This window comes from Hordeum vulgare, chromosome 1H, assembly GCF_904849725.1.
Source record: "Hordeum vulgare subsp. vulgare chromosome 1H, MorexV3_pseudomolecules_assembly, whole genome shotgun sequence".
NCBI lineage: Eukaryota > Viridiplantae > Streptophyta > Magnoliopsida > Poales > Poaceae > Hordeum > Hordeum vulgare.
This window is the reverse complement of record NC_058518.1, coordinates 337897471-337903884: the sequence shown is the minus strand read 5'-3', so window position 1 is coordinate 337903884 and position 6414 is coordinate 337897471. Positions and strand designations below refer to the sequence as shown.

The following is a 6414-nucleotide window of genomic DNA, read 5'->3' as shown; positions in this document are numbered from 1 at the left end:
TTTGGGCACTTTTTTCTATCCAAATCATTATCTCATGAATTTTTATAGTGCCTTAATGTGCCCAAAACTCATTTTGGGCATTCGGAAAATGAAAAACGAAATTTTCGTGCAAAGAAAATGAAAGCTCCCTTTAAAAACATGGTTTGTCATTCTAATATGCACCCCTGTATATAATAAGACATCATTTCTTTGTAATTTTCACGTGAAATTATAAAATAAAAACAAAATAAAAAATACAATTCATACGTTTTATTCTCATTGGTGGAATTAGTGGTCACACGGATCGATGACATGGCCATCCACCCATCCATCCATCCATCCATCCATCCATCTCACATCCATCTATATATAGAAAAAAAGGAAAAAAGAAAAGGGAAACCCCCACCCGCAGCCCAACTACCCAAACCCTAAGTCAGATCTTATCGAACCCTCCTCCTCCCCATCCCCCTCCTCTCGCCGCCACCACCTCCTCCCCATCCCCCTCCGCCGCCCGCATCTTCCACCGCGTCCGCGTGGCTGCCTCTGCCCTCCGCGCGCTCCGCACCCTCCAGGGTCCAGGCGCCACCACCCGCCGCCGAGACCGACCACCGCGTCCTGCTCTACTACACCTCCCTGGACGTCATGTGGGGCACCTACGAGGACTGCCGCGCCGCGCGCGCCATCCCGCGTGGGCTCCGCGCCTCCGTCGACGAGCGCGACCTTGCCATGGACGCCTGCTACCTCGAGGAGCTCACGGCGCTCCTCCCGCGCGCCCGCCGGATCACGTTCTCGTAGGTCTTCGTCGGGGGCCGCCACCTCAGCAGCGCCGAGGAGCTCTGCCACTTGCATGAGTCGGGCGAGCTCCGACGCGTCGCGGCCGGCGCCACGTCCCTCACTGCCTACGGCCGGTGCGGCGGCGAGCGGTGCGTCCTGTGCGGCAGCTGCGATAGGCGCCACAAGCGATACAGCCTCAAGGGCGGTGGTGTGTTCTGCACCTGCACAGGCTGCAACGAGAACGGCCTCGTCCGGTCCACATCAACGGGTAGTACCAGTACCACTTACTTACTCTTTGCAAGCTATGCTCACGACATTTAAATCTGAATCTGAGTTCGTAAATGGTTCATACTAGGCTTTTTTTGTCTCTTTATCATCTTGTAAATAAGTGAAAGATTATTGTAGGCATCTGAATGTTCCACCTGAAAATAATGGAAGAGAAATTTTAGTTGATATAAATAAATTAGCATATGCATTGCACCATGAATGTGATGAGAGACCCAAAGCTGTAGGTGCATGAAGGATGCATTTGCCACGCTCTCCTAAAAATGTCCTGTGCTTCCTTGAAGTTTCCTCCAGATGCAAAATAAATAGTAGTACAATGATATGGATGCAGATATCATCTGCACGTAGAGTGTACACACGGTGTGTCCTGCTCGTGCATCAGCCGTAGATCGGTAGATGAGAGTACATATTGTTACTGGTCATTATGTCATGTGTGCAACTGCAACCGATCTATAACTCTATGGATGGAGACACACCCTAGCTTTATCATCTTGTAAATAAATAAATTGACTGAAACTGTCATTTTCTGTAACAGTCTGTTATCAAGAAGAAGTATGGGCAGGATGCCACCAATGTCGGAGATGAAGGTGGTTTTGCTCCTAACATTCAGGTATTCCCCTGTTCTTATAGGTTTGGGATGAGATTCTTATGTCTTGGTGTTTTGATGTACTCCCTCCGTCCCAAAAGAATTACAATTTTATATTAGAGCTAGTATAAAGTTGAGAGTGAACATGCCACAGATATGTGAAATAGTTTTATGCTATGTCTTTGTCTATTTTGACATATTGAGTGTTTCTCTTTATCTATGGCAGAACCAAAAATAAGGAGCCGCCTTCAGTGGACCTTTCACGGAGTAAATCACGGCATCAAGAGGCTTCGCAAGGCACATATTCTGATGATGAGACCATAGGATATCTTCTTAGTTAAGCTCATTCAGCTTCATATACATAAAAAACTGATCACTGAATGTTCATGATGTCAGTTGTTAAAACTCATTGATTTATATGCTATGATTTTCTTCCCTCAACACATTTTACTAGGACAAACTACTTTTGTTTTCTATTATATTGTTTCTATACTAGCACATGTGCCCGTGCGTTGCAACGGGAAAAATAAATCCTCGCATGTTCCAGACGATCCATTTGTGCTACCACTCTCTTTGCCATCGTGGTCATGTTGTCCATCTATTCACAACGAACACAATCAATCTCAGATGATGAGCTTCATTATCACACTCAGGGTATGCTTCTTTCACAATCCCCTCATGTGTCTCACAATGAATGTTTTTATCCCCACACCCTTCTAACAGAACAGAACACATCTAAAATATCTACTTACAAAATTATTTATACTAAGCAAGCCAAATTTGAGTAATCATAGTAGAGTCGACCTCCGAGTATTTAATTTTCTGTTATTTGTTTAATCCTATTGTAACGCATGGCCGCGATTTGAGTAATCAGGCAAACACAAAACCATGCATTGCGAGCTGATAAAATAAGGAGTTAAGTACATGTTTGCTACAGCAGGGCAGAGTAGATGTATCACCATTGGTTTCATTATGGATTTACTGATACACTACCATCCAATCGTCCGACAACATGTTTGTGTTGTTGTGGTGTTTGTTTGACTCACTGTCATCTTACATTATGTTCTTTTTGTATACAGCTCGCCAAAAGAAGGCTGTGAAGATCTTCCCCCACCCTACCTCTCGACCTCTTCGCCCCATCATGCAATGCCAGACCCGCAAGTACAACATGAAGGCGAGGGCTGGCAGAGGCTTCACCCTTGAGGAGCTCAAGGTGATTATCGTTATTTTGCTATGTTTCCTTCCATCTCTGAATAGCCTATGAATGATGCAACATCATCAGTTCACACAATTAGTCTATACCTGAACATGGAATTTTAAATGTTTGCTCTGTAAGAAGATTAAAATTCCATTGTGTTGTACATTGCATCAATTGTGACTTACTTTTGTTCTCTACTTCCGGAGAAGTTTTTATCCATTATGTTTACTTGTGTTCTGTCTGTGTGGCTTTGAATTGCTCGCCCCCTCTTACAATTGATGCATGCTGCTTGAGTTTAGATTCAGAAACTATCTTCAGCACCGAGGGCTGGTTGTAACAATACTGAAACAAAACCGATGATTCATTGAGCAGCACTGCACCAAAAGAAGAAATATTTGAAAATATACGGTTTTGCTCACCGTTCACATAGTTTGTTGTCTCCTACTAATGCCATGTCCTTCATGGATTACATCATATAGATTGATAGCCAAGATTCATTTATCAGAGTCCATCAGGTGGATCGATGCCAAGGGGACAATAAATTATCAAGGAGACAAATTAATGGAAAGCATTCTCAATAGAGAAGTGTTAGTAAATAAAATTGAATTTATGTGTGGGCTTGTTTCTGTAAATAGCATTGAACAACAACAAAACTGAACGATGTATGTTGTGTCTTCCTAAGCATTCACATGCATGGGCTGAAAATGCAATGATACATATTTGATTCAGAAATAGGACAGAAAGTACATACACTTCCTTTATATATTCCAAGCAGATCAGACATGAAAGTTATATGGATAGCTTATCTTGTAGCGTAATTCAGCATTGTACGTTGCCTAGAGATACTTTGGGTTAAGATACTAGCACGAACCATTCTTTGAGATGGTTTTTGCATTCAACTTGTCCATACATATCTTAGCACTGAACTGAATATTGTTTCGATAGTGGTATTTGGGATGCCATGAGGTATGTGATGCTTGGTCTGCTTTCATGGCCTTGTTTCTCATTAGATTGGAAGACATCAAGAAGGAAACGGGTTTTTGCGACACTAGCTGCTCTCATACAAGGAGCTTCCTGTTACTATACCCCCGTTTACACATATCAACTATATTGTTCTTTCTGCAGCTGGTTTCTGTGGTTGATTCATCAATGATGATCAACACTTGTTAGGTGTCTTATGATACAGTATATTATTAAGCTGTGCATATTCGGCATCTGAAGTCATGTTTTTGTATCTCTACCCACTCTTAATTTTTTTAGTTGGTTCTCTCTGTGATGATGAAAACAGATGATGAGTCTGATGTAATCCATTCTATTAAACCATGTTGACAATCGAGGCATTTGTCCGAGAGAGCATTAATTCATTTATTTGTTATTTTTCAGTTTTCAAATATAACTGTTTTTGACATTAAGACACACAGTTTGTGATCTATTTGATGATAATTTCCTCCTGCTTATTCTGAATGTCTAGTAAGCAACACATTCTGTCATGGATGCTGTATAGTTGTCTTGTCTTAAATAAATAGAAACTCCTACACCATTTTTTGTTTGCTGTGAGAAGTGATGATATCATATCCATACCACGTTTCTGCACTTACTGTGATGATCAATTGCTTTTTTCCTTGGATTATATGGACCTGAGGATACTTTCCCCAAATTATCGACTATGACTATACAATGCGCAAATGTAATCCCATCAGGATTCCAAGCCAGAAATCTGGTCCATCTTTTATGTTTTACTATTGTCTTCTGGTTAATATTTTGAGTGCTAGTCAGGTTTCCTTTCTCCAATCAGGCTAAAGAATTCCCCTAGTTGACACCAGAAATCAACTCAGCATCAAGCTCTATCTAAATCAATAATGCTCTTTGGTAGTCCCTTTTTCATGTTTTCATTTGATTCGATCTAAAACTTCTGAAGGTAATAAATTAGAGTCTCTGGTGCACTTATTGATAGCGTAGTTTATTGATGTATGTTGCCGAAAGGATTTTTTGGGCTAATATTCTTACACCCTGGTTTGCACTTGGTTATCACAGTAATGTGGAGTAGCTTGTTTTGTATTATCTTACATGTCTGCTAATTATTGTGTCATTGATCCTGCTTGTGTCAGTGCTTAAATTCCTCCAGTAAAGCAAAAATACCATAAACATATTGAGTTTGCTTGTCTGCATTTCCTTTGTCCAGAATTTTCTGGAACAATCTTAGATAGTTTGAAGTTTAATTTTTAGTTTCTGTGACGTGTTTAGGTTGGACTAATTATACTCTAGAATTTATATCTCAGGATTTTTAACATCATCTTCAGGATGAACACAAAATCTTTTTATTTCTAATATTTTTTACATTTGTTTCCTTTTGATTGATTCATGTGCCGTGTAATGTTCTTGTAGGTTGACAAGTTGTGGCATTTCGAGCATGCCTCATAGGAGAGCAGAATGAAGTCCACTGTACTGTTGGGAACAGTAGCACACATGCCATTACTCTATTGTGCAATTTTGTTCTTTTTGCTATATTCCTGTGTAAGAAAATGTATTCATGAGATGATTTATTGTGTTATGTAAACCTGGGATATGTATTTTGTGATGTTATATGATGGATGATTTTAATTCGACTTGGAGTATTTTTGATTTGAATATGAAATAGTGTTGGATTTAATACTGGACAAATAATTTGGTTGAAAAGGCCCAACAAATAGAAATGAATCCAAATTCTGGAACAAAAAGTTGCTGAATTCCAAAATGAAAAAGGTCAAAAACTGAATCTGGACCAAATGTATTTGGGCACTAAAAGGCCAAGGCCCAAATTATAATAATATAAAAAAATTCGAAAAAATACTAGAAGTGGCTGTAAATAGGCTAAGGCCCAAAAAGAAGCCCAATAAGAAAAAGCCCAAAAAACTAAAACCAGCCCATGTGATCAATTGAAATGGGTTGGGCTGATTTCAGCCATGACGTTTTGATTTCGTCGTAATTTTGCCACGTAGGACTGCCACATAGGACTGGGTTTGATTGTCAGCGATGATTTAGGATCGTCGTAAAGGTTACGACAATCCAGGAATCGTCGTAAAGTTACGACGATTTTGATCAAAACGTCGTTGCTGTTCATTTCTGACGCTCCGTTTCCGACGCTTGGTTTTTCGTCGTACGATCGTCGTAAATTAAAAACTGTGACGATGTAGCGACGAAAAAATAGCGTCGTGTACTAGCATATTCCTTGTAGTGGTTTATCATGTTTTACATCTTATTGCTTACAACGACGGTAGCAAAGATAATATGATCGCTCGTTAAAATTTCGAGAAAGTATTCCCCTAAGTGTGCACCATTGAGAAGGATCATTATCTCGAAGCACCACGTGATGATCGGGTATGATAGATTCTAACATTCGCATACAACAGGTGTAAGCCAGTTTACACACGCAGAACACTTAGGTTGACTCGACGAGCCTAGCATGTACATAGATGGCCTCGAATAAGGGAGACCAAAAGGTCTAACATGAGTCGTATGGTTGATACGATCAGCATGGAGATGCTCACCATTGATGACTAGTCTGTCTCACGTGATGGTCGGACACGGGCTAGTCGATGTGGATCATGTAACA

The 6414-nt window shown here is 40.6% G+C and overlaps 2 non-coding genes and 1 pseudogene across 2 annotated transcripts; all 3 read left to right on the top strand.

Moving 5' to 3' along the window:
* Positions 1–452: 452 nt before the first annotated feature.
* On the top strand, positions 453–2944 carry LOC123399051 (annotated as a pseudogene).
* A 1145-nt stretch (positions 2945–4089) lies between these two features.
* LOC123424114 lies at positions 4090–4176 on the top strand. The gene has a single exon (XR_006621604.1). It is a non-coding gene; the product is annotated as a small nucleolar RNA SNOR75 (small nucleolar RNA).
* A 277-nt stretch (positions 4177–4453) lies between these two features.
* On the top strand, positions 4454–4548 carry LOC123423046. Its single transcript, XR_006620875.1, has one exon. It is a non-coding gene; the product is annotated as a small nucleolar RNA Z103 (small nucleolar RNA).
* The last annotated feature ends 1866 nt before the right edge of the window (positions 4549–6414 follow it).